Here is a 14,423-nt window from a genome sequence, read left to right as displayed (position 1 = left end):
CTTTTTAAACCAGGTATTCCCAATCATCAGTCCTTTTTCAGCACATAAATCTACAAGCTCTTCACCATTTCCATTTACAACACTGAACACCCCATGTATACCAATTATTCCCTCAACTGCCACATTACTCACCTTTGCATTCAAATCACCCATCACTATAACCCGGTCTCGTGCATCAAAACCACTAACACACTCATTCAGCTGCTCCCAAAACACTTGCCTCTCTTGATCTTTCTTCTCATGCCCAGGTGCATATGCACCAATAATCACCCACCTCTCTCCATCAACTTTCAGTTTTACCCATATTAATCGAGAATTTACTTCCTTACACTCTATCACATACTCCCACAACTCCTGTTTCAGGAGTGTTGCTACTCCTTCCCTTGCTCTTGTCCTCTCACTAACCCCTGACTTTACTCCCCAGACATTCCCAAACCACTCTTCCCCTTTACCCTTGAGCTTCGTTTCACTCAGAGCCAAAACATCCAGGTTCCTTTCCTCAAACATACTACCTATCTCTCCTTTTTTCACATCTTGGTTACATCCACAAACATTTAGGCACCCCACTCTGAGCCTTCGAGGAGGATGAGCCCTCCCCGCGTGACTCCTTCTTCTGTTTCCCATTTTAGAAAGTTAATACCAGGAGGGGAGGATTTCTGGCCCCCCGCTCCCGTCCCCTCTAGTCGCTTTCTACGACACGCGAGGAATACGTGGGAAGTATTCTTTCACCCCTATCCCCAGGGATAATATACATATATATATATACATATACACATACACACATAAATATACACATATAAATATATATATATATATATATATATATATATATATATATATATATATATATATATATATATATATATATATATATATATATATGTATATTTTTTTTTTCTTTTTTTTTTTTTTTTTTTGCTTTGTCGCTGTCTCCCGCGTTTGCGAGGTAGCGCAAGGAAACAGACGAAAGAAATGGCCCAACCCACCCCCATACACATGTATATACATACGTCCACACACGCAAATATACATACCTACACAGCTTTCCATGGTTTACCCCAGATGTTTCACATGCCCTGATTCAATCCACTGACAGCACGTCAACCCCGGTATACCACATCGATCCAATTCACTCTATTCCTTGCCCTCCTTTCACCCTCCTGCACGTTCAGGCCCCGATCACACAAAATCTTTTTCACTCCATCTTTCCACCTCCAATTTGGTCTCCCACTTCTCCTCGTTCCCTCTACCTCCAACACATTTATACTCTTGGTCAATCTTTCCTCACTCATTCTCCCCATGTGCCCAAACCATTTCAAAACACCCTCTTCTGCTCTCTCAACCACGCTCTTTCTATTTCCACACATCTCTCTTACCCTTACGTTACTTACTCGATCAAACCACCTCACACCACACATTGTCCTCAAACATCTCATTTCCAGCACATCCATCCTCCTGCGCACAACTCTATCCATAGCCCACGCCTCGCAACCATACAACATTGTTGGAACCACTATTCCTTCAAACATACCCATTTTTGCTTTCCGAGATAATGTTCTCGACTTCCAAACATTCTTCAAGGCTCCCAGGATTTTCGCCCCCTCCCTCACCCTGTGATCCACTTCCGCTTCCATGGTGCCATCCGCTGCCAGATCCACTCCCAGATATCTAATACACTTTACTTCCTCCAGTTTTTCTCCATTCAAACTTACCTCCCAATTGACTTGACCCTCAACCCTACTGTACCTAATAACCTTGCTCTTATTCACATTTACTCTTAACTTTCTTCTTTCACAAACTTTACCAAACTCAGTCACCAGCTTCTGCAGCTTCTCACATGAATCCGCCACCAGCGCTGTATCATCAGCGAACAACAACTGACTCACTTCCCAAGCTCTCTCATCCACAACAGACTTCATACTTGCCCCTCTTTCCAAAACTCTTGCCTTCACCTCCCTAACAATCCCAACCATAAACAAATTAAACAACCATGGAGACATCACACACCCCTGCCGCAAACCTACATTCACTGAGAACCAATCACTTTCCTCTCTTCCTACACGTACACATGCCTTACATCCTCGATAAAAACTTTTCACTGCTTCTAACAACTTGCCTCCCACACCATATATTCTTAATACCTTCCACAGAGCATCTCTATCAACTCTATCATATGCCTTCTCCAGATCCATAAATGCTACATACAAATCCATTTGCTTTTCTAAGTATTTCTCACATAGATTCTTCAAAGCAAACACCTGATCCACACATCCTCTACCACTTCCGAAACCACACTGCTCTTCCCCAATCTGATGCTCTGTACATTGATTGATTGAGAGGGTATTGATTGAGAGGGTGAAGGCATGTACAGAGCATCAGATTGGGGAAGAGCAGTGTGGTTTCAGAAGTGGGAGAGGATGTGTGGATCAGGTGTTTGCTTTGAAGAATCTATGTGAGAAATACTTAGAAAAGCAAATGGATTTGTATGTAGCATTTATGGATCTGGAGAAGGCATATGATAGAGTTGATAGAGGTGCTCTGTGGAAGGTATTAAGAATATTTGGTGTAGGAGGCAAGTTGTTAGAAGCAGTGAAAAGTTTTTATCGAGAATGTAAGGCATGTGTACGTGTAGGAAGAGAGGAGAGTGATTGGTTCCCAGTGAATATAGGTTTGCGGCAGGGGTGTGTGATGTCTCCATGGTTGTTTAATTTGTTTATGGATGGGGTGGTTAGGGAGGTGAATGCAAGAGTTTTGGAAAGAGGGGCAAGTATGAAGTCTGTTGTGGATGAGAGAGCTTGGGAAGTGAGTCAGTTGTTGTTCGCTGATGATACAGCGCTGGTGGCTGATTCATGTGAGAAACTGCAGAAGCTGGTGACTGAGTTTGGTAAGGTGTGTGAAAGAAGAAAGTTAAGAGTAAATGTGAATAAGAGCAAGGTTATTAAGTACAGTAGGGTTGAGGGTCAAGTCAACTGGGAGGAAAGTTTGAATGGAGAAATACTGGAGGAAGTAAAGTGTTTTAGATATCTGGGAGTGGATCTGGCAGCGAATGGAACCATGGAAGCGGAAGTGAATCATAGGGTGGGGAGGGGGCGAAAATTCTGGGAGCCTTGAAGAATGTTTGGAAGTCGAGAACATTATCTCGAAAAGCAAAAATGGGTATGTTTGAAGGAATAGTGGTTCCAACAATGTTGTATGGTTGCGAGGCGTGGGCTATGGATAGAGTTGTGCGCAGGAGGGTGGATGTGCTGGAAATGAGATGTTTGAGGACAATATGTGGTGAGAGGTGGTTTGATCGAGTAAGTTATGTAAGGGTAATAGAGATGTGTGGAAATAAAAAGAGTGTGGTTGAGAGAGCAGAAGAGGGTGTTTTGAAATGGTTTAGTCACAATGAGAGAATGAGTGAGGAAAGATTGACCAAGAGGATATATGTGTCGGAGGTGGAGGGAACGAGGAGAAGTGGGAGACCAAATTGGAGGTGGAAAGATGGAGTGAAAAAGGTTTTGAGTGATCGGGGCCTGAACATGCAGGAGGGTGAAAGGCGTGCAAGGAATAGAGTGAATTGGAACGATGTGGTATACCGGGGTCGACGTGCTGTCAATGGATTGAACCAGGGCATGTGAAGCGTTTGGGGTAAACCATGGAAAGTTCTGTGGGGCCTGGATGTGGAAAGGGAGGTGTGGTTCGGTGCATTATAGATGACAGCTAGAGACTGAGTGTGAATGAATGGGGCCTTTGTGGTCTTTTCCTAGCGCTACCTCGCACACGTGAGGGGGGGAGGGGGTTGTCATTCCATGTGTGGCGAGGTGGCGATGGGAATAAATAAAGGCAGACTGTATGAATTATGTACTTGTGTATATATGTATATGTCACTGTGTGTATATATATGTGTACATTGAGATGTATAAGTATGTATATTTGCGTATGTGGACGTGTATGTATATACATGTGTATGTGGGTGGGTTGGGCCATTCTTTCTTCTGTTTCTTTGCGCTACCTCGCAAACGCGGGAGACAGCAACAAAGCAAAATAAATAAATAAATAATATATATATATATATATATATATATATATATATATATATATATATATATATATATATATATATATATATATATATGAATGTTGGGGTGAAGAGAGTGGTGAGAGTAAGTGAGCTTGGAAAGGAGACATATGTGAGGAAGTACCAGAAGAGATTGGGTGCAGAATGGAAAAAGGTGAGAGCAAATGTCGTAAGGGAAGTGGGGGAGGAATGGAATGTATTTAGGGGAGCAGTGATGCCTCGCACAAAAGATGCTTGTAGCATGAGGAAGGTGGGAGGTGGGCAGATTAGAAAGGGTAGTGAGTGATGGGATGAAAAAGTAAGATGTTTGTGAAAGAGAAGAGAGAGGCATTTGGACGAAATTTGCAGGGCAACAGTACAAATAACTGGGAGATGCATATAAGAGAGAGAGAGAGGCAAGACGTCAAGTGAATAGTGCAAGAGGAGAAAAAGAGGGCAAATGAGAGTTGGGGTGAGAGAGTATCATTAGATTTTAGGGAGAACAAATGGGAACATCGGTGAAAGGGGCAAATGGGGAAGTAATAAAAAGTAGTGGTGAAGTGAGAGGGATATGGAGTGAGTATTTTGAAGGTTTGTTGAATGTGTTTGATGATAGAGTGGCAGATATAGGGTGTTTAGGTCGAAGTGGTGTGCGAAGTGAGAGGGTCAGGGAGAATAGTTTTGTAAATAGAGAAGAGGTAGTGAAAGCTTTGCGAAAGATGAAAGCCGGCAAGGCAGCAGGTTTGGATGGTATTGCAATGGAATTTCTTAAAAAATGGGGTGACTGTGTTGTTGACTGGATGGTGAGGATATTCAATGTATGTACGGTTCATGGCAAAGTACCTGAGGATTGGCGGAATGCATGCAGTGCCATTGTACAAAGGAAAAGGGGATAAAGGTGAGTGTTCAAATTAAAGAGCTATAAGTATGCTGAGTATTCCTGGGAAATTATATGGGAGGGTATTGATTGAGAGGGTGAAGGCACGTACAGAGCATTAAACTGGGGAAGAGCAGTGTGGTTTCTGAAGTGGTAGAGAATATGTGGATCAGGTGTTTGCTTTGAAGAATGTATGTGGGAAATACTTAGAAAAATAAATGGACTTGTATGTAGCATTTTTGGATCTGGAGAAGGCATATGATATAGTTGATAGAGATGCTCTGTGGAAGGTATTAAGAGTATATGGTGTGAGAGGTAAGTTGTTAGAAGCGGTGAAAAGTTTTTATCGAGGACGTAAGGCATGTGTACGAGTAGGAATTGAGGAAAGTGATTGGTTCCCGGTGAATATCGGTTTGCGGCAAGGATGTCTCAATGGCTGTTTAATTTGTTTATGGATGGGGTTGTTAGGGAGGTGAATGCAAGAGTTTTGGAGAGAGGGGCAAGTATGCTGTCTGTTGTAGATGAGAGCTTGCTAAGTGAGTCAATAGGTGTTCGCTGATGATACAACGCTGGTGGCTGATTCGGGTGAGAAACTGCAGAAGCTGGTGACTGAGTTTGGTAAAGTGTGTGAAAGAAGAAAGCTGAGAGTAAATGTGAATAAGAGCAAGGTTATTAGGTTCAGTAGGGTTGAGGGACAAGTCAATTGGGAGGTAACTCTGAATGGAGAAAACTGATGGAAGTGAAGTGTTTTAGATATCTAGGAGTGGATTTGGCAGCGGATGGAACCATAGAAGCTAAAGTGAGTAACGGGCGGGGGGGGGGGGTGTTCTGGGAGCGTTGAAGAATGTGTGGAAGGCCAGAACGTTATCTCTGAGAGCAAAAATGGGTATGTTTGAAGGAACAGTGGTTCTAACAATGTTTAAGGTTGTGAGGCATTGGCTATAGATAGGGTTGTGCGGAGGAAGGTGGATGTGCTGGAAATGAGATGTTTAAGGACAATATGAGGTGTGAGGTGGTTTGATCGAGTAAGTAATGAAAGGGTAAGAGAGATGTGTGGTAATAAAAAGAGTGTGGGTGAAAGAGCAGAAGAGGGTGTATTGAAATGGTTTGGTCACATGGAGAGAATGAGTGAGGAAAGATTGACAAAGAGGATATATGTGTCAGAGGTGAAGGGAACGAGGAGAAGTGGGAGACCAAATTGGAGGTGGAAAGATGGAGTGAAAAAGATTTTGAGCGATCGGGGCCTAAACATACTGGAGGGAGAAAGGTGCGAAAGGACTAGAGTGAATTGGAACGATGTGGTATACCGTGGTCGACGTGCTGTCAATAGATTGATCCAGGGCATGTGAAGCGTCTGGGGTAAACCATGGAAAGTTTTGTGGGGCCTGGATGTGGAAAGAGAGCTGCGGTTTCGGTGCATAACACATGACAGCTGGAGACTGAGTGTGAACAAATGTGGTCTTTTGTCCTTTCCAAGCGCTACCTCGCGGGGGGAGGGGGGGATGCTATTTCATGTGTGGCGGGGTGGCGACTGGAATGAATAAAGGCAGCAAGTATGAATTATGTCCGTGTGTATATATGTATATGTATGAGTACGTATTTCAACGTATATATGTATGTTAAAACGTATAGGTATGTATATGTGCGAGTGTGGATATATATATATATATATATATATATATATATATATATATATATATATATATATATATATATATATATATACATGTGTATGCGAGTGGGTTGGTCCATTCTTTCGTCTATTTCCTTGCGCTGCCTCGCTAACGCGGGAGACAGCGAAAAAGTATAATAAAAAGATAATATATATATATATATATATATATATATATATATATATATATATATATATATATATATATGGAGAAAAACTGGAGGAAGTAAAGTGTTTTAGATATCTGGGAGTGGATCTGGCAGCGGATGGAACCATGGAAGCGGAAGTGGATCATAGGGTGGGGGAGGGGGCGAAAATTCTGGGAGCCTTGAAGAATGTGTGGAAGTCGAGAACATTATCTCGGAAAGCAAAAATGGGTATGTTTGAAGGAATAGTGGTTCCAACACTGTTGTATGGTTGCGAGGCGTGGGCTATGGATAGAGTTGTGCGCAGGAGGATGGATGTGCTGGAAATGAGATGTTTGAGGACAATGTGTGGTGTGAGGTGGTTTGATCGAGTAAGTAACATGAGGGTAAGAGAGATGTGTGGAAATAAAAAGAGCGTGGTTGAGAGAGCAGAAGAGGGTGTTTTGAAATGGTTTGGGCACATGGAGAGAATGAGTGAGGAAAGATTGACTAAGAGGATATATGTGTCGGAGGTGGAGGGAACAAGGAGAAGTGGGAGACCAAATTGGAGGTGGAAAGATGGAGTGAAAAAGATTTTGTGTGATCGGGGCCTGAACATGCAGGAGGGTGAAAGGAGGGCAAGGAATAGAGTGAGTTGGATCGATGTGGTATACCGGGGTTGACGTGCTGTCAGTGGATTGAATCAGGGCATGTGAAGCGTCTGGGGTAAACCATGGAAAGCTGTGTAGGTATGTATATTTGCGTGTGTGGACGTATGTATATACATGTGTATGGGGGTGGGTTGGGCCATTTCTTTCGTCTGTTTCCTTGCGCTACCTCGCAAACGCGAGAGACAGCGACAAAGCAAAAAAAAAAAAAAAAAAAGAAAAAAAAAAAAAAAAAAATATATATATATATATATATATATATATATATATATATATATATATATATATATATTTCTTTTTTTTTTTTTTATATACTTTGTCGCTGTCTCCCGCGTTTGCGAGGTAGCGCAAGGAAACAGACGAAAGAAATGGCCCAACCCACCCCCATACACATGTATATACATACGTCCACACACGCAAATATACATACCTACACAGCTTTCCATGGTTTACCCCAGACGCTTCACATGCCCTGATTCAATCCACTGACAGCACGTCAACCCCGGTATACCACATCGATCCAACTCACTCTATTCCTTGCCCTCCTTTCACCCTCCTGCATGTTCAGGCCCCGATCACACAAAATCTTTTTCAATCCATGTTTCCACCTCCAATATATATATATATATATATATATATATATATATATATATATATATATATATATATATATATATATATATATATATATATATATAACCTTATTTCTGTTTCCATATTCCCGCGTTAGGAGGGTACCGTCAAGAGCAGACGAAGTGAAGACCACCTTCTCTCACTTTCAATCTCTATCTGTCATGTAACCACAGCTCCCTATCCACAACCAGGTCAAACAGACAGACAGAGCTCCCCAAGATTTCCCCCGGATGCTTCTCCCTTATTCAGTCCATTGAGATCATTTCTACCTCTGGATACCACTTCGCTTCAGTTCACTCTACCCGGTGCTTGTCTATCGACTCCCGCGTGTCCAAGCCCCGATCACACAGTCTTTTTCACTCCATTCTTCCATTTCCAGTTTGGTCTCCCGCTTCTCCTCGTTCCCTCCATCTCAGACACATATATCCTCTTTGCAAACCTCACCTTTCATTTTTTTTCCACATATCCAAACCATTTCTCCACACTCTTCACCTCGCTCAGTCACACTCTTAATATTACCAAACCTCATTTTTAACCCATTCATTACGTGATCAAACCACCTCACACCACATATTCTCATGAAACATTTAATTTCCAACACATCCACCTTCCTCCGCACTTCCTCATTTATAGCCCATGCCTCGCATCCATACAACATTGTTAGGACTACTGTACCTTTAAACATATCAATTCTCGCCCTCCCAAAGAACTAACTCTCTACACCGTCAATGCTCACATAACCTTCGCCCTCTCATCTGTCTATAACTCTATTAGCTTCATTCAAGCTCACACCCCAGCTAACCTGTCCCTCTGCCCTGCTAAACCTAATGACCTTGCTTTTATTCACTCTTACTTTCAACTTCCTCTTTCAGAATCCCAAACTAAGACACAAACTTCTGCAGTTTCGCGCTCTCACCAGTGCTGTGTCGTTAGCAGACAACTAACTCACTTTAAAGGCCCCCCACAACCCTTACAGATTGCATACTCGCCCCTCCTTCCAAGACCATACATTTACCTGCCTAACCACCTCAACCATAAACAAATGAAACACCTATGGTGACGGTAAACATCCCTGCCGCAGACCAACCTATAACTGGAATCATTCACTGCCCTATCTAACTCACACGCCTTACACTCATAAAAACTTCTCATTGTTTTCCTCCTACACCAATATTCTGAAGACCTTCCACAAGGAATCTCTATCAACCCTATCATATGCCTTCTCCAGATCCATAAATGCCACGTAGAATCATTTTCTGTCTCTGTTTCTCACCAACATTTTTCAAAGCAAACACTTGATCCACACATCCTCTACCACTCTTGAAACCATGTTGCTCTTCCCTAAACTGATGCTCTGTATATGTCTTCACCCTCTCATTCAATACCCTCCCATGCAACTTACTAGCTCTACTCAACAAACAAATACCTCTGTGGTATGAACGCTCATCTTTGTTCTCCTTGCCTTTATACAGTGGCACTGTACATGCATTCCGCCATGGCACCTCATCATGATCCATACACACACGCTGAAAAACCTAACCAACCAATCAGCAATACAGTTGTCCTCCTCCTTAAGAAAGTTATCAGCAATACCATTTCATCTTACACAAGGCTTTAACACCTCTTCTTTATTCACCAAAGCCCTTTCCATGACTTGCTCAATTCACGTATCTCCCCGACCCTTTCACCCTATATTTGCCATTCCATCATCAAACATACTCAAGAATCCTTCAGAATACTCATTCCATCTCTGTCTCACCTCACCACTACCTGTCACTTCTTCCCCATTTGACCCTTTCACCATGTTTTTCTCATACTATGAACTTCATTCCAAAACATATATTCTCCCTGAAGTTTACTGATGATTACTCTAGCCCTCATTTGCCTCTTTTTCAACTTCTGTATCTTCCTTTTGAGCTCCTTATACAATTCCCAATCATTTGTTCTCTTTCCCTATAGTAATACCGCCCATACACGTCTCATTCTTTTTCACCGGCAACTTTACTTACAAAATCTATTTGATGATAAATCTATAATTACTACGCCTATGCATGAAATTCTGCACGAGTTTCAATTAATATTATTCTACAACAGTTGTTATGTGCGTCTATTATCTAAAGCATCATGAATCTCACATTAGAGTACAAATAGATCATATCGATAAAAGAAATAGATATGAAATTGTATCATACGAGTGAAGTATTGTCTAAGGTATGAGTAAATGTAGTGAAAGACTCAGTAAATGTAAAGAACACTTACTTTATCTTGTTACTATTATGAAATAGTCTTTTTCATTTCTAAAGTATAGCTATATTAATCTGCATGTCTGTCTTAGGATGTAAGTGATATATATCTCCTTCGAAAGTTACATCAACAGACAGAAAAGAGAAAATATGAGAGGAAAACATGAATTATTCGATTAAATAGCGGTGTAATTATATTCAACACCTGAAGGTGTTAAAGATTTTTCGGTTGGATGTAGCTTACGCTGACGACCTTAGTTTGCTTTGTCAATAGAGAGAATAGAGTATGATGGAATAGATAGTTATCAGCAGCAAAATGGTAATTTACCCATGATACGTATAAATACTAAAAAAAAAAAAAAAATATTCATGAAGTAAATGCAATCATAAAATGTACCAATAATCATGACGTTTTTATCAATTATCCTGCATTCTGTACACTGGGGTAACAGCCAGCACCACCATGTACAAGATCATCATCAGTAAGTCAGTCGTCATCACAAGCTCGGATTAGGATGGCTCACGTTGGCATCGCGTTGCTGTTGTTAGTTCCAAGCAACAAATTAGAAGGCAAGGAAGAACGGAAAACCTTAAATAACATCAAGAGGTCAGAGAGAGCAACCTAGCCGAAACAAGTGAATACGTTTAACGCTTTTGAAAACGCTTTTGAAACATCGGGTTTGGATTATTGAACATCTACATAATCAACACAGGCATTCTTTCTGTTAAAGAGCCTACACTATGCCAAATCTTATTGTTGTACCAGTAAAACAAGACTTCAACGCCGTAGCAATTTTTGACAGCCGTGAATTATATAGACCTACGAAAGCTCTGAAGTTTACACAAGTTAATACTTGGAAGCCAATGTTCTTAACCTTCATGATGAGCTGATAACTCAAGTTAATGCATAAAGAATTCCCCCCAGCGGTTGACTGATGACAACACCAGGCGCCATAAAATTATCCTCAAGGGTCAATCATTCCTGAACATTTTCTGTTCTGTAAGAATGATTTACGAGCCAAGTGCGCTGCGCTCATGTTTTCTTGTACCAACTGTGACCGTAAGTCTCAGTTGCCCTACATAATATGTGCACAAGCATGTCAGGCACAACGATATGCTCACGCGCACATACAAGCACACGCTCACACACACCTACGTACGCGACACAGTCTTACCATCTTGACTCACTTAATTCATTCAATACTTGTTACACAGTACACTAGGGATTACGCACACACGACAGCGAAACAGAGCTTCAGAAGCCGTACATAGACAGCTCTTGCGTAATTCTATTTACGTTTCTTTAGATTATTAAAGAAAAAAAAATGAAGGCAATTTGAAAATTCCTAGTGCAACGCCGGGAGGCGGGGTGGCAGTCTGGTTATACAAGCAAGCTCACTTAACTCCAGTGCCGCAGTCCCGCCGAGCCCGGGTTCGCGCGAGCATTCGGCTCTCCAATTCCCTCAAGGAGGAGGTTGAAGGGTGAGGAGGAGTTCTAGTGATAGTGTATGTGAGTGTGAACCAAGTCGACTTCTATGGAACACAGAAATTTACATTTGACAATTTTTGTTTTTGAGTACAACGCTCATTTTTGAAACTCAGCCTATATATATATATATATATATATATATATATATATATATATATATATATATATATATATATATATATATGTATGAAGTGATTTCTAAGTAAAAAAACAACTATACTTTTAATTGTTTTGCAGTATTTTTTTTTTTCAGAAATCAATTGCTTTAGAAAAATGATCAATTGCAAGAATTTTTTAGGTGCATTGAAATGGAGCGGTGTGTTAAAATTTGTCCAAGCGCACGTTAGGCATGCAAACACCAAATGAAACACTTTTTTTTATTGTAGTGTTTGAGCATTTCTTACATTCGCCACAAGTGACTGAAATGTTTACTTACTTCCAATCTGGATTCATTAACTAGAAAACTATTGTCATTTACGTCCAGCAGCTTAACGTACTATCAACTAGTATGAATGAATCACACGTTATCTTAGCAATCGCATTGTTGCTGTGGACACTATTTAATGAAAAGTAAGCTTCTAAAAGTTATTCCTGCCAATATGTCCACCCTTCACTGTTGTCAGTGATGATTTCAAGTCATCGCGATAATGTTTTTGGAAATACCAAAAAACGCTGAACAAATCGAGACCCACATCTCTTCTCTTTTGTGTATTATCAACAAACAGACCTTTTTCATTTGCCGGAAAAGAAGATTTAGGTTGTCACAGTGCAAAATGTACCCATGGAATCTTTAAAGGAAAAGTTTTTGAGTTGACATATATTGACTGCAGGAGAGGGTTAACAAGCCGGATATTGAAACGCTTTGTTGTCTTATTTCAGTTATGGGTTAAGAATACATGCTGTAGAATTTTCAGTTCATTGACTGTTAGCTGGTCATTACGTCAGACCGTATCATAAACGGACTGCACATAAATTCACAAAATAAACCGTTTATTATTATCATTTATTTGTTATCGACAGCTAAATAGTCTTAAAAACCAGAGACATTTATTATACATGGAACAAACAACTATTACACGAAAAAAGAAATGCAGAGTATTATTGAAAGATCAAAATTCATGTATTGCAACCCTTGACTGTCTGTTGACAATGGTAATATGGAGGCTGGAATTTACATCACCACGCTCAACAAGAGACGAGAAAAGTTAAATGAAGAAGCAAACAACGTGTGTGTGTGTGTGTGTGTGTGTGTGTGTATATATATATATATATATATATATATATATATATATATATATATATATATATATATATATATATACATATAGCTGTTTCCTGCGTTAGTAAGATAGCGTCAGAACAGACGAAGAAAGGCCGCATGAGAGCACTCTCTCTTGCTGTCGTGTGCAGTGCACCGAAACTGCAGCCCCCTACCACAACCATGTCGTATAGACGTTTCCATGATTTCCCCCTGCAGCTTCACATGCCCTGGTTCAGTCCATTGACAGCAAGTCGACCCTGGTATACTACATCGTTCCAGTGCACTCTATCCCGTGCACGTCTCTCACCCTCCTGCATGTTCAGGCGCAGATCACTCAAAATCTTTTTTACTCAACCTTCCATCTCCAATTTGGTTTTCCCCCTCTTGTTCCCTACACTTTTGACTCATATAACCTCTTTGTCAATCTCTCCTCACTCATTCTTTCTCTATATATCCAAACCATTTCAACACTCCCTCTTCAGCTTTTTTCAACCACACACTCTTCCAATTACCACACACTTTTCTTAACCTTTTATTTCCTACTCGAGTAAACCACCTCAAGATATATCATTTCCAATACATACCCCCTCCTTCACACATCCTTATCTATAGTCTGCGCCTCGCATCGATATAACATTGTTGGAACTAATATTCCTTCAAACACACCAATTTTCGCCCTCCCAGATAACTACCTCTTTATCCTCACATTTCTCAATGGTTTTATTTTTTTTTATAAGAACGTTCGCCCCCTCACTTAAGACACTTCCGCCTCCATAGCATACGTACCATTCACTGTCATGCACACTTCCAGGAGTTAAAACACTTCACTTTCTCTAGCTTCCTCCATTCAAACTTATATCCCAACTAACCTGTCTCTCTACCTCGTTAAACTGTGTTTTTCTTCACTCTTGACTTTCTCCTTTTACACACTCTTCCAAACTCAGTCACCAATTTCTGCAGTTTCTCACCCAAACCTGCCACCAGTGCTGAGTCATCAGTAAAAGACTGTCTCATTTCGCATTCCCCATCATCCTTAACAGACTGAAGACTAGCCCCTCTCCCCAAGATACATGCATTTACCTCCCTCACCACCGTATCGATAAACAACTTAAACAGCCCTGGTGAAGGCACACACCCCTGCCGCACACCAAACTTCACCTGTAACCACTCACTTTATAGTGAGTGACTGGGACTTCAGCTGAACATGCAGTTGGGTGAAAGGTATGCACAAGATAAAGTGAATTACAATCATGTGGTACACAGGGGCCGACGTGCCGTCAGTGGACTGAATCAGGGCATATGAAACAACCGGAGAAACCGAGAGCCTGTGGGGCTTGGTTGTGGATAGAGGGATGTGGTTTCGCCGTACTGCACATGGCAGTACCTCGCTGAGGTAGGAAATGGTGGAAAAGTATC

At 41.1% G+C, this 14,423-nt stretch overlaps 1 protein-coding gene across 5 annotated transcripts in view; it reads left to right on the top strand.

Annotated features, from left to right (window-relative positions):
• Positions 1 to 11,654: 11,654 nt before the first annotated feature.
• LOC139754272 (uncharacterized) overlaps positions 11,655 to 14,423 on the top strand; it is a 450,851-nt gene continuing 448,082 nt past the window's right edge. For 2 of the 5 annotated variants that reach the window (XM_071671650.1, XM_071671645.1), the window contains exon 1: positions 11,655 to 11,739. The gene's annotated coding sequence lies outside the window, so the exon portion shown is untranslated. The remainder of the gene's footprint in view (positions 11,740 to 14,423) is intronic. The other 3 variants (XM_071671646.1, XM_071671649.1, XM_071671648.1) reach the window with 3 other exon arrangements.

The sequence above is a fragment of the Panulirus ornatus genome, chromosome 16 (genome assembly GCF_036320965.1).
Source record: "Panulirus ornatus isolate Po-2019 chromosome 16, ASM3632096v1, whole genome shotgun sequence".
NCBI classification, from domain to species: Eukaryota; Metazoa; Arthropoda; class Malacostraca; order Decapoda; family Palinuridae; genus Panulirus; species Panulirus ornatus.
Note: the sequence above shows the minus strand (reverse complement) of the source record. Positions and strands in the feature narration are given on the sequence as shown.